The sequence below is a fragment of the Apium graveolens genome, chromosome 2 (genome assembly GCF_009905375.1).
Source record: "Apium graveolens cultivar Ventura chromosome 2, ASM990537v1, whole genome shotgun sequence".
NCBI classification, from domain to species: domain Eukaryota; kingdom Viridiplantae; phylum Streptophyta; class Magnoliopsida; order Apiales; family Apiaceae; genus Apium; species Apium graveolens.
Window position 1 is genome coordinate 27,376,118 of NC_133648.1, and position 25,878 is coordinate 27,401,995.

The window sequence follows — 25,878 nt, forward strand, 5'->3', positions numbered from 1 at the left end:
TAAACCAAGAACGTAGCAAATAAAAAAAAAGTTGAGAAACACAAATAGAGAAATCTTTGTAAGCAGAATCATTAGTATTTCCCTGTATTCTCAGCAATTCAATTTGTAAGCAGCTGTGAGCATTCTTGCACACAGAGTCCTCTCGATATATAATATATATCTCTGGTGGAATTGTTTAAATTCACCAGAAAGTTTTTAAAGACTCTTGTTTTTAATTACTTATGTTTTGATTCAATTAAGTTTCTATTCCGCATTGTGCTAATCAAAACATTATATCTATATTCGAGTTGAACATTTTTATTTTGAGAAAAAGGTTCAAGAATTCCATTCAACCCCCCTTCTGTAATTCTTGCTATATTGTTAAGGGACTAACAATTGGTATCAGAGCAAGCTCTTAATCTACAAAGAGTTTAAAGATCAAAACAATTCAGCAAGATGAACAAGAAAGACGTTGGAGTCAAGATTCCTTTTCTAGATAAAGATAATTACCATCATTGGAAGGTAAAGATGCATCTTCATATGCTTTCTCAAGATGAGGCCTATGTGGACTGCATAGAAAGAGGTCCTCATGTTCCAATGAGAGCTGCAACAGGAAATGAGCCATCTGTTCCCAAACCAAGGCATGAATGGTCTGATCCTGACATTGAACAAGTCAGGAACGATAAAAAGGCCATGAACATTCTGTTCAATGGAGTTGATGCAGACATGTTTGATAACATTATAAACTGCAAAACTGCCAAGGAAGTCTGGGATACTATACAGATAATTTGTGATGGCACTGAGCAAGTTAGAGAAAATAAAATGTAGCTCTTGATTCAGCAATATGAGCATTTTCACAATGAGGAAAGTGAGTCACTCACTGACATTTTTAGTAGATTTCAAAAACTACTAAATGCTCTTAAGTTGCATGGAAGAGTCTATCAAACTAAAGACTCTAATCTGAAATTTCTCAGATCTCTTCTAAAGGAATGGAAACCAATGACAGTCTCATTGAGAAACACACAAGATTATAAGGAGTTTACTTTGGAGAGACTGTATGGCATCCTGAAGACCTATGAGCTTGAGATAGAGCAGGATGAAAGGATGGAGAAAGGAAAGAAGAAAGGAGGATCCATTGCACTAGTTGCTGATTTGGAAAAGGAGAAGGAAGTGAAGATGGAAGCTGTAGAATAAACTTCAAAGGTCTGTGAGAATAAGGGCAAGGGGCTTGCAGCAGAAAGTGAAGATTCATTGAGCCAAGATGACATGGAGGACATTGATGAGCACCTAGCATTTATTTCCAGGATATTTGCCAAGCTCAAGTTCAAAAAGAACTTTGGAGCAGCCAAGCTAGATAGAAACATGGTGGATAAGTCAAAATTCAAATGTTTCAAATATGGATTGGCAGGGCATTTTGCAAATGAGTGTAGAAAGTCAGATTCCAGTAAGAAAAGGTTTGAGTCTGTGGATTATAAGCAAAAATACTTTGATCTACTCAAACAAAAGGAAAGGGCTTTTATTACACAAGAGAATGACTGGGCAGTAGATGGTTTGGATGAAGATGAGGATGTCAGCTATGTCAATCTAGCCCTAATGGCCAAGTCTGATGAAACAGAGACAAGTTCCTCAAGCAATCAGGTAATTACTACAAACCTTGCACATTTATCTAAAGCTGAGTGTAATGATGCCATAAATGACATGTCTACAGAATTATATCATTTGCGTATTACACTTAAGTCTCTTACTAAAGAAAATGCTAAAATCAAAGAAAACAACTTGTTTTTAAGTGAGAGGAATAATGTGCTTGAGTCTCAGTTTATTGATTTTGAGAAATTAAGAATTGAGTGTAAGATTGCTTAGGAGGAATTAACTGAGTCCTTGAAAAAGGAAGAGATTTTAAAGAAGCAGCTCGAGCATGAACAAGAGGTGATTAAAGCATGGAAAACATCCAGGGATGTCCATGCTCAAATCACCAAAGTTTAAGGAACTGAGTCTTTTTGTGATGAAGCCTGGAAAAAGAATAAAGAGAAACTAGAACCTAATTTGGTAGATGGTTTACTGACAGATGTAGACTCGACGGATGATGAGGATTATCCGTCGGATAACAAAAAGTGTTATCCGCCAAAAGATGAAAATCCTCATCCGCCGGCTGTGAGCAAGCCCATTAGCAAAGCCAAACTAATCAAGCTAAATGAGAAGTATGGGTCTGTTTCCAAGAACTTTGTTTCAGGAGAGTCAAGTCAAGCTAAGAAAGGGAAAAAGGCTAATATTGGTTACATGACTGTCAAACAGTTGAGTGACAGACTTGAGAAAATTGAGGTAAAAATAGAGACTAAAAGGAAAAACAATAGGAATGGTAAGGTAGGGATTAACAAACACAATAACTACACACTTGATAAATATGCTCCTAGAAAAATCTGTGTCAAGTGTGGTAGTGTAAATCATCTGTCTGTTAATTGCAAATCTGCCATGCCTACTCCCATGTCTGTTCAGTCTCAATTTCCCAACATGAATGTCATGCCTCCCATGCCTGTTAATGCTATGCCTACACAGAATATGAATGCACAGTTTGCTAATATGCCATTTGCACCTAATCCATATTATGCTGCATACAGTATGCCTCAAATGCCATTTAGCATGCCTTACTGGAATAACATATTTACACCAAGCATGCCATTTCCTGTTAGTCATAATATGCATGATAATTCTATTGCATTTAGTGGTTTCAAAGGTACAACCCAATTGACTAAGGAAGAATCTGAAATTCCTAAGTCAAATGAGATAAGACCTAAGAAACAAAAGAAGAAAGCTAACAAGGCAGGACCCAAGGAAACTTGGGTACCAAAATCAACTTGATTTGATTTTGATGTGTGCAGGGAAATAGAAGGAATCTTTGGTACTTGGATAGTGGTTGTTCAAGACACATGAGTGGTGATTCTACCCTGCTCACAGAGTTTAAGGAGAGAGCTGGCCCAAGTATTACTTTTGGAGATGACAACAAGGGTTATACCGTGGGATATGGCTTGATTTCAAAGGACAATGTCATCATTGAAGAGGTTGCCTTAGTGGATGGTCTCAAACACAATCTGTTGAGTATCAGCCAGCTTTGTGACAAAGGCAATTCAGTAACCTTCAACAAAGAAGCCTGTGTTGTGACTAATAGTCAAAGCAACAAAGTGGTTCTCACTGGTGTGAGAAGAGGAAATATGTACCTAACTGACTTCAACTCAACTAAAGCTGAATCTGTAACTTGTCTTCTCAGTAAAGCAAGTCAAGATGAAAGTTGGCTATGGCACAAGAAGCTATCCCATTTAAACTTCAAGACCATGAATGAGCTGGTAAAGAAGGAACTAGTAAGAGGCATTCCTCTAGTGGAGTTTATAAAGGATGGACTGTGTGATGCCTGCCAAAAGGGGAAGCAGATTAAAGCATCATTCAGGAAGAGACTTGATTCAGCAATTGAAGAGCCTTTGCAACTGCTTCACATGGATTTGTTTGGACCAGTCAATGTATTGTCAATATTAAGGAAAAGATTTTGCCTAGTAATTGTAGATGATTTCTCAAAGTTCTCTTGGACATATTTCCTAAAGTTTAAAGATGAGGCTAGTGAAAATCATCATCAATCACATAAGGCAAGTTAACAATCATCCTGATTTCAAAGTTAGAAGAATCAGGAGTGACAATGGAACTGAGTTCAAGAACTATGTCATGAGAGCATTTTGTGAAGAAAATGGGATCTTGCATGAGTTTTTAGCAGCAAGGACTCCACAACAGAATGGAGTAGTGGAAAGAAAGAACAGATCACTTATTGAAGCTGCAAGGACAATGCTTGAAGAATCTAAACTTCCAACATATTTTTGGGCTGAAGCTGTAAATACTGCATGCTACACTCAGAACATTTCTCTGATTAATCAAGCAAGATGCATGACTCCCTATCAATTGTTCAAGAACAAGAAGCCAACTCTAAACTTTCTTCATGTCTTTGGATGTAAATGCTATATTCTGAGAAATCAAACTGATCAAAATGGGAAGTTTGATGTTAAAGAAGATGAAGGAATTTTTGTTGGATATGCTGTTGGTAAAGCATATAGAGTCTACAATCTAAGAACCAACATTGTTGTGGAATCTATACATGTTGTTTTTGATGATAAAAAGATTGAAGGACTGAAAGATGGAGATCACCATGAGAGCCTCAAATTCGACAATGTTGAGATGGTTAGTGATGAAAGTGATGATGAGAGTGATCAAGAAACAGTGTCTAAGGATAATGCAGATAAATCTACCACCAATGAAGCACAAAACTCAACATCCGTCGAGTTGCATAATGCCTCATCCGTCGGAAGGCAATCTGTGTTATCCGTCGGAAGACAACCTGCCTCATCCGTCGATAATCAAAACTCACCATCCGTCGGGTTATCAAAAGGAGCGGAAGGTCAAGACAGATCACCTACAGAAAATTCTCCCTTCTCAAATCAAAGATCCATAAACTCAGGGGGAGCTTCTAGCAATCAAAACTCAATCACACATCAAGACAATTATGAGGGCTCTTCATCTAGAGCTAATCTACCTCAGCAAAGGAAATGAATAAAAGATCACCCCTTTGAGCTTATCATTGGTGATGTGTCTTCTAGAGTTCAAACAAGAAGAGCAACTCAGGAAGAATGTCTATACAACAGCTTTCTGTCAAAGGAAGAACCAAAGAAGGTAGAAGAAGCTTTGTCAGATCCTGATTGGATTTTAGCTATGCAGGAGGAGCTAAACCAATTTGAAAGGAATAAAGTATGGAAGCTGGTACCCAAGCCTAAAGGAAAGAATCCAATAGACACCAAGTGGGTATTCAGAAACAAGATGGATGAAAATGGCATAGTAGTCAGGAACAAAGCTAGATTGGTTGCAAAGGGCTATTGTCAGCAAGAGGGAATAGATTTTGATGAAACATTTGCTCCTGTTGCAAGACTTGAAGCCATCAGAATCTTCTTAGCCTATGCAGCCCATGCCAATTTCAAGGTCTATCAAATGGATGTCAAAACTGCCTTTCTGAATGGAGATTTGGAGGAAGAAGTATATGTCAGTCAACCTCCTGGCTTTGAAGATCCAAACTTTCCAGAATATGTCTATTATCTTCTGAAAGCACTTTATGGACTGAAGCAAGCACCTAGAGCCTGGTATGACACTTTATCAAAGTTCCTTTTAGAAAATCACTTCACAAGAGGTATTGTAGATAGAACTTTATTTTTCAGAAATGTTAATGGCTCTAGCATACTTGTTCAAATTTATGTAGATGATATTATTTTTGGTTCTACAGATGAGAAACTTTGCAAAAAGTTTGCCAAATTGATACAAAGTAAGTATGAAATGAGTATGATGGGAAAACTGACTTACTTTCTTGGTTTACAAGTTAAGCAAGTTAGTGATGGAATATTCATTAGTCAAACTAAATATATTTTTGATCTTTTAAAGAAGTTTGATCTAATGGATTGCACATCTGCAAAAACTCCCATGGCCACTGCAACTAAGCTTGAATTAAACACTACTGAAAAGTCTGTGGATATTTCAAGTTATAGGGGCATGGTTGGCTCACTTCTGTACTTAACAGCTAGTAGGCCATGTACTCATGTACTCAACTAATAAAGAATTCAAACATCAGTTGTACAGTGAAAGCTGAGCACAGCCGTCGAGATGTATACAAATCTATTGTAGATGCCCATTAATCGGGTAATAGAGGACGAAAAGTAGCAAAGCTTAAGACTGATAGTTTTTATATTTGTTCAGTCTTTTTGACTTTATAATCTTGGTAATATATAAACCAAGAACATAGCAAATAAAAAAAATGTTGAGAAATATAAATAGAGAAATTTTATAAGCAGAATCATTAGCATTTCCCTGTATTCTCAGCAATTCAATTTGTAAGCAGCTGTGAGCATTCTTGCACACAGAGTCCTCTCGATATATAATATATATCTCTGGTGGAATTTCATTAAATCCACCAGAAAGTTTTTAAAGACTCTTGTTTTTAATTACTTATGTTTTGATTCAATTAAGTTTCTATTCCGCATTGTGCTAATCAAAACATTATATCTATATTCGAGTTGAACATTTTTATTTCGAGAAAAAGGTTCAAGAATTCCATTCAACCCCCCTTCTGTAATTCTTGCTATATTGTTAAGGGACTAACATGGAAGCCACAAATCCAGAATATCTCGACAGGATTAATGAAGGACCACATATGCCAACCAAACTCTCTGTGGAAGTTGCAGGTCAGCCAGCAAAGTCTATACCAAAGGAGAAAAGTGATTACACTGCTGAGGATTTCTCATCGATTGCAAATGATGCAAAGGTAAGACACTTGCTGTATAGTGTCATTGATAATGTCATGTCAAACAGGGTAATTCAATGCAAGACTGCAAAAGAGATATGAGATGCTTTGGAAAAAAGGTGTCAGGGAACTGATTCAATCAAGAAGAACAGGAAGACAATACTCACTCAAGAGTATGAGCACTTTGACTCAAAGCCTGATGAGTCATTAACTGATTTATATTATAGATTTGTCAAACTCTTGAATGATTTGTCACTAGTTGACAAAGAGTATGATATTGAAGATTTAAATCTTAAATTCCTGTTAGCTCTTCCTGAAAGATGGGATTTGAAGGCCACAATAATAAGAGACAACTATAATCTTGATGAAACAACTCTTGATGAAATTTATGGGATGCTCAAGACTCATGAACTTGAGATGGAACAAAGAAGCAAGAGGAATGGAAGAAAGTCAAGGACAGTTGCTCTTAAGGCTGATGAGGAAATTCCCAAAGTTGTTGCCTCAAGGAAAGGCAAGGGAAAGGCTCTCATCACAAAGTCTGATACTGAGTCATCAAGTTCTGATAGTGATGATGACTCAGAAACTAAACGTATACCTGAGATGGACCCTGATGAAGAGATGATGAAGCCGTGTGCTCTTATGGTGAAAGAAATCACTAAGATTGCATACAGGAAATTCAGGAGAGGAAAGAAGTCTTCTAGGAAAGGTGCAAGTCCTGATAAGAAAGGTTTCAGAAAATCTGAAGACAAAGGAGGAAAGTTTGACAGATGAGATTACTTAAATGTTAAATGCTACAACTGTGGTGAGAAAGGCCACATATCTCCTAATTGCAGAAAAGGGAAGAGTGACAAAGGCAAGGCTCTTGTCACAAAGAAGAAAAGCTGGTTAGATGCTTCAGATTCTGAGGATGAGGAAAACTATGCCTTGATGGCAAATGCTGATAGCAGTTCTGATACTGCTGACTTAAAGGTACCTCACACTACTTATGCCTTTCATACTGATGATATTACTGAGTTGAGAAGATATCTTAAAACCATGTTCATTAGTTATAAAGATCAAACTTTAACATGTGAAAGATTAACTTCTGAAAATCTTGCTTATAAAAAGAGGAATGATTATTTAGAAAAAGAGTTAGTCATGTTCCATCAAACTCAGAAAGATAGAGATGATGCCTTTTATGTTAGGGATGAAGTGCTAAAAATGAATGAATCTCTAAAAACTGAGTTAGAAAAGGAAAGAGAGATTATCAGGACTTGGACTAACTCTGGTAGAGCAACTCAGGATATTCTTAGTAGTGGAAACTGGAAAGAGGGCTTAGGTTATGGAGATGATAAGAACAGTCAGGGAACTGTAGAAACTGAGCCTATAGTTGTTAAACAAAAACCAAAGGTAAATCCTGTTAAGTTTGTAACTGCAAAGACTGATATTGAGAAATCAAAAGTTAAGGAGAAATTAACTTCTGACAAACCTAAACAGGATAAGCCAACTGAAGTTAACATAGGCTTAATGACTAAGAAGTAGCTTTAGCATAAGCTGAAAGAGGTTAAAAATGTAAACAAGACAAAGCCACCTAGGAAAAATAGGAATGGAAAGGAAGGTGTGAACAAAATTAACAATTATAAGTCTGTTCCTAAAGCTCCTAGAAAAACATGTCATAACTGTGGAAATTCTAACCATCTGGCTTATTTTTGCAGGAAGAATGAGAACATAAACTCCTTACCTTCAAAATCAGGAGTTAAGAGTTAGTCTGTTAACTATAGGCCACAAAATCCTTGTTTTCATTGTGGTAGTTTATGACATTCCATTTATACTTGTAAGGAATATCATAGTCTATACTATGATTATTATCAAATAAAACCTTCTTTAAAGAAAGTTAGCATTATTCCTTCTAGTGTAAGTTCTAATGCAAAGTCTGATATTGCAAATTCTGATAAGAAAACTGTTAACATAAACTCTGATGCTAAATCCACTGCAAATGTTAACAAACTTAATAAGGCCAAAGGATCCAAGCAAGTCTGGGTCCTTAAAACTAATCATTAGTGGTCTTTGTGATTGTAGGGCAACAGGAAGAACATTCTAGTTTTGGACAGTGGATGTTCAGGACATATGACTGGAAATAAAGCCCTGCTATCAGACTTTGTGGAGAAAGCTGGCCCAGGTGTTTCTTATGGAGATGGCAACATGGGAAAAACTCCGGGATATGGAAATTTCAATCTTGGGAATGTCATCATTGAAAAAGTAACTATGGTCTCAGGACTTAAACACAATCTGCTGAGTGTTAGTCAAATCTGTGACAGAGGTTATCATATGGATTTCTTTGAAGAACACTGTGAAGTTGTAAGCAAATCTACAAGAAAAGTTGTTCTGAAGGGATACAGGCATGGTAACATTTATGAAGCCAAGTTTTCAACAAGTACTGATGGTTCTGCAATCTGTCTGTTGAGTTGAGCATCAATTGAAGAAAGCTGGAATTGGCACAAGAAACTCTCTCATTTAAATTTTAACAATATAAATGAACTAGTCAAGAAAGATCTTGTGAGAGGACTGCCAAAATCAATATTTGCTCCTGATGGCCTTTGTGATTCATGTCAGAAGGCAAAACAAAGAAAATCTTCCTTCAAGAGCAAGACTGAATCATCAATTCTTGAGCCTTATCACCTATTACATGTTGATCTATTTGGTCCAGTGAATGTCATGTCTATTGCAAAGAAGAAATATGCTATGGTCATAGTGGATGAGTTCACCAGATACACATGGGTGTATTTCAAAAAATGAAACTGCATCTATCTTGATTGATCATGTCAAGCAACTGGATAATTTGGTCAAAGATTCTGTGAAGGTCATAAGAAGTAATAATGACATTGAGTTCAAGAATTTGATCATGGAAGAGTTCTGCAAAAACCATGGAATAAAGCAAGAATTTTCTGCTCCTGGAACTCCACAACAAAATGGAGTTGTTAAAAGAAAGAATAGAACTCTTATTGAAGCTGCACGAACTATGCTTGATGAAGCAAAGTTGCCAACCTACTTTTGGGCTGAAGCTGTGCAGACTGCTTGTTCTACTCAGAATGCAACACTTATCAACAAGCATGGAAAAACACCATATGAGATAGTGAAGAAAAAGAAGCCAAATCTGAAGTATTTTCATATATTTGGATGCAAGTGTTTTGTTCTTAAGACTCATCCTGAATAGCTATCCAAATTTGATCTGAAAGCTGATGAAGGAATTTTTGTTGGATATCCACTTTCCACAAAAGCCTTTAGAGTATACAATTTAAGAACAAGGGTTGTCATGGAATCTATCAATATCTCTTTTGATGATAAGAAGATTACTGGACTTGAAGATTTCAATGATCATGGTCAGCTGAGATTTGAAAATGAAGTTTTAAATTCTGATTCTGCAAATCCTAACAGTCTAAATCCTGATACTACAAACTCTGATGGATTAAACTCTGATGTTATTGAAACTGTGGTGACTACGCCAAAGCAAGATGCACCTGTGCAGGGGGAGCATACTGAAGATACAACCACATCTCAAGAAGCATCAGAACATACAACAGGCTCTTCAAGTTCTGATTCATCAAGTTCTGATGGGCCAAGTTCTGATAATTCTGGAAACTCATGTTCTGATATTTCTGGAAACTCAAATTCTGAAGGATCCAACTCAGAGAGCATAATTTCAGGGGGAGCATCAGAAAATGTTGATGGAGACAGCATAGATCATGGGGGAGCGATCCAGTTCTAGAGATAACCTTCCATCTGTAAGGAAGTGGACAAAAGCACATACACCTGACTTAATTATTGGAAATCCTGATGCAGGTTTAAGAACTAGAACAGCTACATCAAATGAATGTCTCTATCATTCTTTTCTTTCTCAGACTGAACCAAAGAAAGTGGAAGAAGCTCTTCACGATGCTGATTAGGTGCAAGCAATACATGAAGAGTTAAATGAATTTGAAAGAAATAAAGTCTGGACCCTAGTACCAAGACCAAAGAACAGGTCTGTTGTTGGTACAAAGTGGGTGTTCAGAAACAAAACTGATAGTGATGGCATAATTACAAGGAATAAAGCAAGGCTGGTTGTAAAAGTATACTCTCAACAGGAGGGAATTGATTATGATGAAACACTTGCACCAGTTGCTAGATTGAAAGTCATAAGAATATTTTTAGCTTATGCTGCTCACAAGAAGTTTAAAGTCTTTCAAATGGATGTGAAAAGTGCTTTTCTCAATGGAGAATTGGAAGAGGAAGTATATGTTGAACAACCTCCATGCTTTGTAGATTCCAAATTTCCCAATCATGTCTACAGGCTTGATAAAGCACTTTATGGCCTTAAGCAAGCTCCAAGAGCATGGTATGAGACTTTAGCTCAGTTTCTTCTGGAAAGTGGATTTAACAGAGGGACCATTGACAAAACTTTATTCTACCTCAACCATGGAAATGACTTACTTTTGGTGCAGATATATGTTAATGATATCATTTTTGATTCTACAAATGACAGACTTTGTAAGAAGTTTGCCAAGCTGATGCAGTCAAGATATTAAATGCGTATGATAAGAGAACTTAACTATTTTTTGGGCCTTCAAGTCAAGCAGAATGAAGAAGGAACTTTTATTTTCCAATCTAAGTACACTAGAAATTTGTTGAAGAAGTTTGGAATGCAAGATTGTTCAAATGCTTCCACTCCTATGGCCACTGCAACAAAGTTGGATAAGGATACTGGTAAATCAATAGATATTACTGATTACAGAGGTATGATTGGCTCATTACTGTATCTAACTGAAGTAGATCTGATATAATGTATGCTACATGTCTTTGTGCAAGATTTCAAGCAGATCCAAGAGAACCTCACTTAACAGCTGTGAAAAGAATTTTCAAGTACCTTAAGGGTACAGCTGATCTGGGATTGTGGTATCCTAGAGAATCAGACTTTAAGATAATAGGTTACTCAGATGCAGATTTTGCAGGATGCAAAATTGACAGGAAAAGCACAAGTGGAAGCTGCCAATTTCTTGGAGGCAGATTGGTTTCTTGGTTTAGCAAGAAACAGAAGTCAATTTCCACATCAACTAAAGAAGCAAAATACATTACTGCAGGAAGCTGTTGTGCAAAGATTCTATGGATGAAGAATCAGTTACTGGATTATGAGTAGAATTTTCTAAAATCCCTATTTACTGTGATAATCAAAGTGCTATTGCTATGACATGTAATCCATTTCAACACTCAATGACAAAGCACATCAGCATAAGGTACCACTTCATAAGGGAACATGTGGATGAAGGTACAGTGGAATTGCATTTTGTTCCAATAGATCAACAACTAGCAGATATCTTCACAAAACCACTGTATGAAGCTACTTTTACAAGATTGGTAAATGAACTTGGAATGGTTTCAGGTTCTTTCTCTAAATCTGCCTAGTTTATGTTCTGATACATCAGACTTTATGATCAGTATTTACAGATATTACTATCTTTGTGTATTCTGTGCTTAAATTGAAATTTGCTTGAGTGCTGATTGTTGTCTGATGTGAATTTCTAAACTCTGATAGTGATATGAATGTTTCTGTGACTATTCAATCCAATGAGGATAACTGTGCTAGATGCTGACCTAGTAGTCTTTAATATACTAAAGATCCCATGTTTGAAGTAATTGTTTATGTGGAAATCTTTTAACACAAGCAAATTCTGATATTGAGCTTAGTTAAGTTTACTTTGTGTATCTTATAAGTCAAAAACTAGAATAGTGCTTCTTATCTGTTAAGTTCTGATGTTAGTAAATCTGATGGATGTACTAAGTGTTGATAAGCCTCACTTATCAAAAGAAAAAGAAAAAGAAAAGAAATAAATATCAGGTACTCCTTTGAGATCTAGAGTAAAAATATGGAAGGGAAGACCCAAGTGCATTGCTGGTATTAAGTAATATGCATTAGAAAAGCAAAAAAAAAAATTGGTGACTTTTCACACTCTATGATTACTAGAGAAATACTTTGATAACAGCATAAATTCTGATAAGCAGTCATGACTCACTTACACTGAGAAGCCACTGTAAAATGGAATTTCAAAAGATGCATAAAATGAGCACAAAACAGTTGAGGTGGACTCATACATGAACTCATTCTATAGTAGACTTCAGAATAATGACAGATTTTGAGCAAAGTTCTTAGTTATGCCTTATTTCTAAGATGTACTGAAGTGAATTAAACTTTACTTTTTGTCTGATATTTAGCTTAATGCACACACATACACTCCATATGAATGATGAAAATTACTGTGGTGATAAATGTTGTTTTAGATGAACAGTTTAAGTGTCAGTTGCATAAATTTTGAGGACAAGTTCTGATGGAAGTTCTGATGATTAAGTTCTGATGATTAAGTTCTGATGTACTCATATCAGTATTTGTGTGAAGAATTACATGAATAACCATTCACTTTTCGAGTTAAGGAGCCATATTCTGATGACTTTTAAATTCTGATAATAATCAAGTTCTGATGCTGACGTGGCAGTATTTATTTACTTGGTTTATTTTTGGTCATTAATTGTACGATCATATTTTTACAGAATATTGGTTTATGTGAGATAAAATAGTTATAATCATTATGGGTTAGTGGTTAGCGTGTATGTCTTGAAAAACTGCATGCGCACATTAATTGTTATTATATCCCATGCCCATTAACTCTGGCTTTAGATCTTTTGTTGACTGTTATTATTACACATCAGTCTAGGGAGTCGAGGGGTCATTATTTTTACTTGTAATTTTTAACCAGTCCTCGCGTCCCTTGGTATTCTATTGGCTATTTAAACTGACTATTCATTCCAGCCAAAACATCTTTCATTTTCTCACAAACTCACTCTCTTTTTATTCTCATCAACAAAAATTGTTCGTTTCAACTTGTTCCTGAACTATGAAACCTTTAACATCGAGTTGAGTTGTGATGAATGGCAACAGGAGTGGCATGTCGCCGCCATTCCTGAAGAGCTTTGGAACTCAGTTCCACAAGAGGTTCACACAGAACTCTTGTTCTTTTCAATGGAGTACCATCTCGATCTTGATAGGTTGGAAGAGGAAAGGAGACAAGCTCTCCGTCAGCAAGAACGAATCATCCATCTTGCAGTGCTCTTCGTCAGCAGTAGAAGGAGCTAGTCGTTAGGTCTTCTTAGACTAGGACTAAGGCTGTTGATGTTAAGAATCGTAGAATAGGACTATCTTGTAATTTTTGCATGTAATTGCTAAATTTCATGAAATGTACTCATCTGATATATCAATGAAATTTTCTTTAATTACAAGATTTGTTCTTTATTTCTCAAATTATGTGACTGTGCATGTTTAATTGCAATTTATTAATCTTTACTTCATCGATTTTTAATTTTATTTTATGATGAATTTTTGATTAAATTCTGTTGATTTGAAGAAACAACTGAGGAATAGGTTCAAACATCAGAACCTGTTATTGTAGAAGCTGAGAAGGTCTCTTCTCAGAAAGATACTGTAACTGGGAGTTCTAGGCCCCTCAAAAGGCTTAGAAAGTTAAATTCTGATGATAAAGTTCCTATAGTGTCTCCATCTTTGAAGAAATTGAAGAAACAGAGAGCTCACAGGGACAGAGTTGAGTCAGATTCAGAGGATGTAGTGGAAGTAGCTAAGGAAGGGGTTTAGGAATCTCTGATCCCAACAGAACCAATTGTTATTGAATCACTTCCTTCTGCACAACCAGAAACTTATTAAGACAGAGTGCCTACACCTCCTGTGTCACCTATAATTGAACAAGTACATACTGAAGACCCCAGGTACAAGTGCTGAAATTGATATTCATAACTTGATTGTGCCTGAGGTTTTGTACTTGGAAGCTCTAGCAATTCAACTCACTCCGCCAACAACACTAATTTTGGATGTTGATCAGAACTTCGCTGCAGATCAGAATTTAGAGGATGATGTTTAAGCCTCTATAACCTCACATACTGCTATTTTATCAGAAGATGCTGATACTGCAGGATCTACAAGTTCTGATGCCGCCAATGAGGATATTACTGGTGAAGCTGCTGCTAATTTAGATATTGATACAGCTGGTCCATCAGGACATGCACCTTAACAAACGGTTAATAAAGCTGATTTAGTCAAGAAGTTTGTTAGAGGGGAAGCACCAGTACCTTGGAGTTAAACTTCTAGAGGAAAGGAGTGGACTAAGGAATGGAATATAGTTAGTTTTGTTCCTTCTGAAAAGATTCTTGCTGAGCATCTGGAAAAAGCTGATGAAATGAAGATAAATGATGATTTTAAGGCACAGCTACGAGTTACAACATTGAGTACTAGGCACCTTCAAGGTCTACACTCAACAACTCATGCCAAGGTGAACAAAATTCAAGAAACCTTGATCCAACAAGAGATGAATGTGAAACTTGAAAAGAACAGATTTTTCAAGCCAGCCTTTGACAGAATTACCTACATTGAGAAAACTCAGGAGAAGCAACAAACTCAGATTGATGAAATTCTAAAGAATCAAGCTTCTCAGCAAACTCAACTCAATGAGATCCAATCCTCAGTGGAATTGCTTGTCTCTCTTCTTTTACCTGCTGATGCCAAAAAGGGGGAGAAAGTGATTAAGTCCAAATGCAAATCTATTCAGACACTGAAGGGAGAGGATGATGGAAATGATGACCATGGAAACTCTGATAAGGGTAGAGGTCAAATTCAAGGCAAAGGATTTTCATCAAGTAAAGCTAGAATTACAAGTCAAGGAACAAGTTCTGATACTAGGAGAAGACTAAGTTCTGATACTGGTAAAAGGATAAGTTCTAGTGAATATCTGGAACTTGATGAAGAAATTTCAAAGGAATTATTTCTTAAAGAAAATCCAGGAATGGACTTTGAGAGTCTAAGGGAAGAAGAAGCTAGACTCAAAGCAGAAAGTGTCAAGATAAAATCTAAAGCTTTTGTTGTTGAAAAGAAATATCCAAAACCTAAGGGTATTGTGGTAAAGGAAATAACAAATTCTGAGGCAACCAAATCCAAATCACAAGTGGAAATTGATCCAAGGTCCAAGGGCAAAGAAAAAGTTGATGAACCTGTAAAGGTTTATATGCCAGTCATGGATCAAGAAATAACTGAAGAAGTTGCTAGTCTTACTCTGATGACAAAGAAGATTTCTCAAACAACCTCTGACATGGCTCATGTTATTCAGAGTCAAGATTTAGTAAGTTCTGATATGACAGTGAAGCAAGCAACCTCTGACATAGCTTAAGTTGACTTGATATCAGAAGTTAAAGAAAAGGAAACCTCTGACATTGCTCATGTTAAATCTTCAAAGATACTCCTACCAGGATTCACCAAAGCTAAACAGACTCAACCTTCGAAGACTACATCAAGTGGTTTTGAAGCAAGAGTTGTTACAGGAAAGGAAGCAAGAGATAAATCTAGATTGGGTAGTTCTGATGAAAGGAGAATACACAACACTACCAATGATCCAACTTCCTTAAGTGAACCAGGAGTAGGAGCAACTCCTGAAAGATTGAATCGACTTGAATTTGTACAAATAGTTTACCATTCTATTTTGAAAGAACATATCTTGTTATATTTTATGACAGATGGAAGGGTATACCATATCAGGCAAAATGCTATTCCACTGAAGTATTTTGAAGAAATGGAACATGTTCTATTCCTACTTCAAGTGAAAAATAGATTAACAAATGGTGATGCAGGTTATTTAAAGTCACAAATTCAAAGACAGAAGAAGCTTTACTCTGTAAAGTCTGATAGCACATATTGTCCTAAGTACAGAGATCACAAAGGTGATATTGTTGAAATGAAGCCTAACACTGCTAAGATTATAACTACTTTTCTGGGTTATAAGGTTGTGGAATTCAATCTAGAGTCTGACAAGGCATATCTGATCAGACTAGATCAGGAGATAAGAAAAGCTAAGATAAATGATCTCAGAGCAGCTATTTTTCAAACTGGTGAAGATACAGCTGAATTAATAAATGTTAAAAAGAGGATGGTCAATGAACTTGAATATGCTGAGAGATGTTTGTTGAAGAACTATCTCAGAACAACTCCTGACATCAAAGAGATCAGAAATTGAAGCCAAGTCAAAGATCTACAACTGCTTAAATTCTGAAGTGTATACAGACTGAAGCTGATATCAGATCTTAAGGATGGTAAAGCTGAAAGGATTGTAAGTTGTAGTTATCTAGTCAAATTCTCATGCATTTGTACTTAATGTTTTTGACATCATCAAATATCTGTTGAACTTGTATATTATGCTAATTTAGAAGTTGGGGGAGATTATTAGATATAATTGTGATGTCATGTGTAATATGATTTGTGTTTAGTTTTCAGCTCTTAACTAACAGGACAAATCAGTACTTAACTGGAAATCAGTACTTATACTGAAGTCAGGACTTAAGATATCAGAACTTAAGTTATCAGAACTTAAGTTATCAGGAGATATTTATCAGGAGATAATATCAGGACTTAAGGAGACTTTCAGATAAGGCATGCGGCTGATTGAAAGGAAAGAAGATCAAGATAAACGCAAGAAGAAATATGCATGAAGAAGGAATTCTATGAAGAATAGAATACTTGGAAGAAAAGATAATTGATTGATATATTTTAGGAAGCAGAATTATATTCAATATCAATTAGAAGATTATCTTGTAACTATGTAGTATATAAACACAGACATAGGGTTTACACTATACGTGTTATCATTATCAAAAATATTATTCATTATAACCCTAGAAGCTCTCGTGATAATTTGTTCATCACTGAGAGAGAACAGTTCTTTACAACAGAGTTTATTATGTAGAATAAAATATGTGTTCTGTTACTTGAGTTCTTATATTCGATTTGATTGTAGTAAACACTGTATTCAACCCCCTTCTACAGTGTGTGTGACCTAACAATCTAGATGAACTGGAAGAAGTTAGAGGGATTGATGCTTACAGGAATCTACCTGAAAGGTTAATATTCAAGTACAAGGGAGGAAAAGAGATACAATGGCCACTTCACATGATCATTCAATAAAGCCAATCTGTGCTGATAAAGGTTTATTCATCCTTCAAGAAGAACTTTGGATTCAATGTGACAGCTAGAAGACTTGTTTTAAAGAAGATTGAAGAACTGAGGAGTATTAGAACCAAAGATGCTCCCAGAGACTCTAACTATTCCTTACACATGGAGTAGAGTGCACCCTACTGGCTGATGGAATTCATGGATGATAAAGGAGTTAGAAGATTATTCATATTAGAAGACCAATTGAGCATCTCTAGCAATGAGACTTTTGGAAATGCAAGAAATGTTAAATCTCTCAGAATCTGATGAACTGGAATTCCACAGACAGCTCCAAAATCAGATAGAATAAAATAACAGGAAGCTTAGAAAGAGATCCAGATCTTCAAGGAAATAGATTAATCTGCTCAGGCTAGAGGAGCACCTTGAAAATGACTGTGAGCAAATCTTTGTACATTTTGTTAATTGCAGCACTTTACAGTTTTATCTACCTTCATTTAAACTTGTATTTTTAGGGTGTTTTGTTATCATACAGTCTCTCTTAATTTATGGCTACAATTCTAGTAGACATAAATTAAGGGAGATTGTTGGGAATATGTTGTGAACTTGATGATTTCATTAATAAAACACCTTAGTAGATTCAACTTAGTGTATTTTGTAGCACTCGACGGATAAGCAAATATAGTCCCGGCGGATGACTCAATACAGTCCCAACGGATGATGATTTGACATCCATCGAGTGAGTAGCTTATGTAATAATAAGTCATGTAGCACATTTCTGCAAACAACTTTGTATAGATTCTGTAGTAACATATAAGTCATGTTGACTTTTATTAGATATGCAGAATAGGTTGATTAATTGTACATAGATGATGTCTTATAATTATGCATAAATAAAATAAAGTCAAGTGCCAAATAGCTACCCGACGGATGATCATGTACCTGACGGATAATCAATTCAAACATCTGTTGACAGTGATAATACAGTCACATGTGTCGAGTGTATGCAAAAAGAATGTGGAAGCCTACTCAACTGGGTTATTGAGATGCTAGAATAGAGTAATGAAGTAGCATATTATTAGACTTGATAGGTTTTATTTTATTATCTTGTCTTATTACTGTGTAATCTTGGTGATATATAAACCAAGAGTAGCAATTAGAACAACAAGAAGACTAAGCAAGTATTTTCTCAGAAAAACATTTGTAAGCTGTATTCTTAGCATTTCTCTGTAAGTTTAGTTGTTCTTATTTATAAGCAACTGTGAGCTATTCAAGCTTCACAGAGTTCTCTTGATATATATATATATATATATATATATATATATATCTGGTGGATACATTCTAATCCACCAGAAAGTTTTAAAGACTTATGTTTTTATTACTTTGTGTTTTGATTCATATTTAACTTGTTATTCCGCACTTTGCAAGTCAAAACATTGTCATATATATCTTAAGTTAAAAAATTTTATAATTCAGAGAAAGTTTCAAGAATTCCATTCAACCCCCCTTCTGTAACTCTTGTTGCATTGTTAGGGACTAACAAAGATCATTTGTGATCTTGTTAATGATTTGTGATGAATGTCGGCTTTCACCCTATCTTGAGCCTTGTTCCTTGAAAGCCCAAAGCATTTCTTCATAACCCCTTTCATAGCCCAAAAGATAGAAATCTGCCACCTAGAAATGGTAAAGTAGAATGCCCTGAGATCAGTAATGGTATAATGTGGATTTTATATCGTAGAACTGTTTTTAGTTACTTGCTGAGTTTTATACTCATATGTTTTGTTTTAATCAAACCATGGCAGTTAAGCAAGAAGATGGTCAGGCTTAGGTGCACTGCTCGTAAGAGCGTACCTGGTGGTCCCTACCGTGTTGAGGGCTTCCGGTTGCCAGAGCAGGTAGTAAAGGTTTTGAGTGAGCAAGCACTTAGCCGAAAAGTTGTTAATATACAATGGGTTATATGTCGGTTCCATGTCGGAATCGATTATGTAAATTGGTTTTATTTTGGGTTGTAAATTATATTCTATGGTTGGTAGTTGTAATCCTGTCTCATACTTTATCCTGTTTGATCCTGTTAGTAGCTAATCGGGATTTATGCTTATTTAATTTTATAGATTAGAGGTGTGTGGGTCCTCATTTTCTAACCCCGAGATTGAGGGCGTCACAAGTTGGTATCAGAGCTATAGGATCTAGTCCCTGAGACAAGTTAAGATTAAAAAGGGTATTTTGGGAATGTATATCTATATCGCGAGAGAGTTCGACTCATATAGAGTTGAGTTAGACTATTAGGTATAGTCCAAGGAAAGTGTATATTAGCTAAAGTGGTGACTAGAGTTAGGGTGTGAGTTAGCTAGAAGCTTAATTTAACCCTAACGCTGTTTCTTGGTTGTTGTTTTATGTTCTATCAGGATCCCAGTAGTGGTAGTGATTCTGATTCAGAGATTAGTTTGACCGATACCCTAGTGGACCCCATTCCACCCTCTTTAGAGGAGCCTGTGTATGTTAGTTCAGATCCAGAGGAGGATCCATCTGAGAGTAGTGAGATCCCTATGCAGATATCGCCCTTGAGGCCAGAGTCAGAGACCTCTGCCCCTGAGCCAGAGTCTGAGATGCCTAAGATTGTGTTTGTCAGTGTTGGTGGCAAGTTAGCCCATGACCGAGACTTTGTTTACTCCCGTATTCCTGAGTTGGGAGCTTTGGTGGATAGGTTGATTCGAGACTCTAGGCAGAGGTCTTCAGTAAAGATGGAGGAGTGGAAAGCTAGGATTCAGTTGGTAAAGCAGGTTGCCCGGAGGAGATTGGATGAGGGACCATCCATTAGTGTTGCTGATGCTGAGGCCCGGAGGCTGTATAAGATCATTCGTTGGATGTTGGTTGTGTTGAGAGAGATTCTGGATGATTAGATGTTAGTGTTGATCAGGCGGGACTTTTGGTTGAGCCCGTAATTGTTATTTTTCAGCGCCGGTAGGCTTTGGGATACTTGGTCAGATGTCGGGATCCCTTTTTCATTTGTTGTATCGTATCTCGGAACTTTGTAGTAGTAGTTGTTAGAAGTTAGGGGTAGATAAGGGATATTTTCCAGGTTTTCCTCTGTTTAACCCTGTTATATTATTATACCTTATTCCTGAACTTGTGATAACCAGACTCTTATTTATGTACCCTTGGTTTGATGAATCCATTATATATCTTGTTTCCTATTGTGCACCCTAGCAATTTATATAACCTGTTCTGAATACTATATTTTCATACAACCGTGTTTAAAATTCCGTAATATCATACCCTGTGTCATGAGAAAACAACACTGATGTGAGAATTATATAGTAATAGGATTGCATGTGTAAAATTGGGTAAAGCTTAAAACCCGTAAAAAAAGATTTCATAATAAATGTTGTTATATATTCCATGCTATCGTATTGCTAAATAATTGCTCAATCAGGTTTGTAAGAAATGGCCAACTCACCATATCACCAAGAAGAAGAAATTCAAACCTAAGACCCAGAAGTGAATCCAGAAACCACCATGATGAGCAGACTTGCTCAGCTTTTACAACAACACGTAGCCCCTAAAGTTGGAAACTTCAAACACTTTCAATCTGTTCATCCCCCAGAATTCTTAGGTTTTCCAGATCCGATAAAAGCTCAATCGTGGTTAGGAGAAATGGAGAAAGCGTTTGAGTTAGCGGAAGTTAAGGATGACAAGAAATCCCAGTATGCGAGTTATTACCTTAAAGATGAAGTGAGTTTCTGGTGGGAATCTTCGAAGGTGTTGCTGGAAGGAAAGGACTTATCATAGGAGAAGTTTACTGAAATGTTTCTGGAAAAATATTTGCCAAGTTATATGCAAGATCAGTTGGAGATGAAGTTTTTGGACCTTAGATAAGAAGATATGTCAGTAGCGGAATATGAAGTGAAATTTTCGGAGTTGTCTAGATTCGTACCTGAATATGTAAATATGGAGGCAAAGAAGGCCAATAGGTTCCAACAGGGACTTAGGCCATGGATTAGAAGTCAAGTGGCGTTGTTGGAGATCAAGAATTATGCCGCCTTGGTGCAGAAGGCAATGATAGTAGAAGGAGAGCGTGAAGCTGCGAAAAGAGAAAATGCAGGAAGGAAAAGGAAGTTTGAAAGCTTGAAGCAAGAGCAAGGAAGTTCAAAGTTTAGAGGGAAATTTGCTAAGAATGGTGGAGGTCAGAACCAAAAGTTTCAGAAGTTTAAACCCGGTAATGGAGCCCAGAAGAACCGTTTCCAGAAAGCAGGACAACTGGGAAAGGATAACAGACCTCAGATTCAAGAATGCAAGGTTTGTGGGAAGAGATACCCGGGAAGGTGTGACAAATTGGATGTGACATGTTTCAAGTGTAACCAGAAAGAGCATAACTCATCAGAATGTCCAAATGGAGCAAAGAAGCCTGACTTAGCTTGTTTCAAATATGGAAAGGTGGGCCATATGGCCAGAAACTGCAAGGAGCATGTTCAGAAGGCCAATGTTCTTAGGATTGCTGGACCGCCGCCTCTCCCAATACCATCATCTCAACCCAGAGCTAGGACCTTTAATATGACAATGAAAGATGATGTGCAAGATGTGGACGTGGTGGCAGGTATGCTCGTTTTTAACTTAGTAGAAGTAAAAGTATTGATGGATTTTGGAGCCACTAGATCTTTTATTTCTGAAAGTATTCTTGATAGACTAAATTGTGTTGTGTACCCTCTAGAACCTAATTTGATTATAGAGGTACAAATGAAGAGAAAGTCATTGTTAATAAGGTTTGTCCCGATTGTGATGTGGTAATAGAAAGTCGGCACTTTTCTGCTGACTTAATTCCTTTTAAGTTAGGAGAATTCGGGGTTATATTAGGAATGGATTGGTTGTCAAACTGATAAGTGGCATTTTATACCACTTAGAACGTCTTAAAATGGCTTAAATTGGTGTCTTGAAATCAAGTATTTTGTGTATTTGATGCGTTTTTCTAGTGTTTATGCATTTCAGGGTATTAGTTGCATTTCGGAGGAGGAATCATCAAGAATAAGCCTTGGCATGTGTTCACCATTGCGAGAGGAAAAGAACGGGCAGATTACGGCGAAGAAACGGAGCAAACCTGGATTTTTTCCAGTAGGGTCCTGCGCGCCTGCGCAGCAATGCTGAGCGGCCGCGCAGCAGCCTTGCGCGCCCGCGCAGAAATGCTGAGCGGCCGCGCAGGGTCGGGGAAAAAGTTGAATTATTTTAGACTTCTACTTCTGTTTGGCTTCCAACTTCTATGTAATCTGAGTTTTATGGGACTATTATATAAGTAGATTTGAGACGTTTTCATGGAGAAAAAGAAGGAGATTATGTTTTAGATTGTGTTTGGCGCAAGAAGCGAAGGAGATAAGGAAGAAGACCGATTTAGCACACCGCAACGAAGGGGAAGCATATATTCTTGTGATTCTTGTTTCGTTGTAACGTTGGATGCTAGTTTTCTTGCTTTGACTTATTTACTCTTGTGACGTACTCTGTTTTAATATAATTAGTTTAGTTATTATTTTCTTGTGTTGTTTATCATGATTTCATATGAACCCATGATGGCGATAAGTTCTATTATGGGCTAATCGTGATCATGGGGTTGCAACAGATTTATTATGAAATTCTTTAGTTAATTGTTTAATACTTTAGTGTGTGATGATTGCATGATATCTAGTATTGGTTGTGCGTATTCGTCTTATGTGCGTCGCGAACATATAAGATAGGGTGTTAATCTCTTGTGAAGCGACGGTGGATCTTGAGATTTAGAACTTGCCATGCTAGCATAGGTTCATGTACGTTGTGCATGATTAGTGGGTAACTCTAACAGTTTTATTTGCCCTATGTAATCAAAAGGAATAACTTGTGCTTAAATCGTTGTGTTGTCAATTTCTGTAGACATATAGGAACTCAACATAATTGATGACTATTCAACTTCTATCTTAATTGTGGATGTTTGGTAGAATGGTATTAGTACAATGAAAGTTGGCTTTTATCAGTTCCATGTTATTCAATTAATATCATCACTGTCACATGCTAAAGGTAATAATAATGGCTATAGAAGGAAGTAATAATGAAGTTGTGATCTCATGAGTGTTTTATTATTGATAAATTGAAGTGTTAGTTAAGTGGTTAATTAAGTAGTTAATTATAGTTAATATTTAATCAACAATTTTAAGTGTTACCTTAACATTGAGAAGTAATCATACATTGGTGAGTGAGTTTAATTAGACAATAACTTAGTCTGAGTCTCTGAGGGAACGAACTAGAAAGTATTCTATATTACTTGCGAACGCGTATACTTGCGTGAATATTAGTGCGTGATTTCGCCCTAACAAGTTTTTGGCGCCGCTGCCGGGGACTCGGCGTATTTGTTTAGTTTATGTACTTACCATCATTGGTCATTAGGACTCAGTGATTAGGACGTAGTAGTTAATTACTCTTTTCGGTTGTGTTTCAGGTACTTTAGCAAGCGTTTATGCAAACTCGTTCTCGTGCTCGCAAGAGGACCTTAGATACAGCTGAGGAGAAAGATGAAGTTCTTGATACTCCGGAGAAGTTAGATTTTGTGGATTCGGATTCAGGAACTGAGCAGAAAGAACCAGTAAACATGGGAGATCGTATTGTTCAAGCTGATCCAGCTCTTATGGATTTTTCTCGGTCTAAAATTGATGACATTCAGTCAAGCATCCTTCATCCGGCTATTCAAGCTAACACCTTTGAAATCAAGCCGGGCACTATTCAGATGGTGCAGAATTCTGTTTCTTTTGGAGGAGCGGCAACTGAAGACCCCAACATGCACATAAGGAATTTTGTCGAGATCTGCAGCACTTTTAAGTATAATGGCGTGACTGATGAGGCTATCAAGTTGAGGCTTTTCCCATTCTCACTGAGGGATAAGGCTAAAGACTGGTTACATTCTGAACCAGCTGGGTCCATCACTACGTGGCAAGATCTTGCGCAAAAGTTTCTGGTGAAGTTTTATCCAATGGCAAAGACTGCTGCTATGAGGAGTGCTCTTACTCAGTTTGCGCAGCAACCTACAGAATCTATGTGCGAGGCTTGGGAACGCTACAAGGAAATGTTGAGAAAATGTCCACATCATGGAATGCCGGATTGGATGGTAATCACTGGTTTTTATAATGGTTTGGGGGCCCAATCTTGGCCCATGCTCGATGCAGCAGCTGGAGGAGCCTTATGGGCTAAAAGCTATACTGAGGCGTATAATCTTATCGAGACAATGGCTGCAAATGAGCATCAAAACCCAACTCAGAGGATGACATCAGGCAAGGTAGCAGGTATTCTGGAAGTTGATGCAGCCACCGCTATTGCAGCCCAGCTCCAAGCGCTATCAATGAAGGTTGATTCTTTGGCTACGTATGGAGTTAATCAAATAGCTATGGTTTGTGAGCTTTGTGCAGGTTCTCATGCTACGGATCAGTGTTCTCTTGTCAACGAATCTGTTCAGTATGTGAATAATTATCAGCGACAACAGCAGCCTGTGCCAGCGACCTATCATCCTAACAACAGAAATCATCCAAATTTCAGCTGGGGGAATAATCAGAATGCTATTCAGCCAACATATCAGCAAGGAGTAAGTAAACAGTTTAACCCACCTGGATTCCAGCAACCACAGCAGTATGCTACAAGGCAATCATATCCTCAACAGGGAAGTGCAGCAGCACCTACTAGTGCTGATTTTGAGGAACTTAAGCTGTTGTGCAAGAGTCAGGCGGTTTCTATCAAGACCTTGGAAAATCAAATCGGTCAATTAGCCAATACAATGCTCAATCGTCAACCTGGCACTCTTCCCAGTGACACGGAAGTACCAGGCAGGAAGGAAGCTAAAGAGCAAGTCAAGGCTATTACCCTAAGGTCTGGAAAAGTAGCTGATGCTGAAAAGGCAAAAGAAGTCGAAGCTGAAGTTAGAGATGAAGAATCTAAGCAAAAGGAGAAAGTGGCGGAACCAAAGAAGACTACTGTTGAACACACTCTTCCTGAGGCTAATACAGGGGAGAAACAGCTCTATCCTCCACCACCTTTTCCTAAGAGATTGCAGCAATAAAAGCTGGATAGACAGTTCGGGAAGTTTCTGGAGGTGTTCAAGAAACTTCATATCAATATACCTTTCGCTGAGGCTCTGGAACAAATGCCTAGTTATGCGAAGTTTATGAAGACTATTCTTTCAAGGAAGGTGAAACTGGATGACCTTGAAACCGTTGCTCTCACGAAAGAATGCAGCGCTGTTCTGCAGCAAAAGTTACCACCAAAACTTAAAGATCCAGGAAGCTTCACCATTCCTTGCACCATTGGCAATCTAACTTTTGACAAGTGCCTTTGTGATTTGGGAGCAAGCATTAATCTGATGCCCTTATCGATCTTTAAAAAGCTGGATCTGCCTGATCCAAAACCCACATACATGTCGCTACAATTGGCGGACCGTTCCATTACTTACCTAAGGGGCATAGTTGAGGATGTGCTCGTCAAGGTGGATAAGCTCTTCTTTCCTGCAGATTTTGTTATTCTGGATTTTGAGGAAGATAAGAAGATTCCCTTAATCTTGGGGAGGTCTTTCTTGGCTACT

General features: G+C 37.2%; 1 non-coding gene across 1 annotated transcript; it reads right to left on the reverse strand.

Moving 5' to 3' along the window:
- Positions 1 to 24,297: 24,297 nt before the first annotated feature.
- LOC141709459 (small nucleolar RNA R71) lies at positions 24,298 to 24,404 on the reverse strand. The gene has a single exon (XR_012570034.1). It is a non-coding gene; the product is annotated as a small nucleolar RNA R71 (small nucleolar RNA).
- Between the last annotated feature and the right edge of the window lie 1,474 nt (positions 24,405 to 25,878).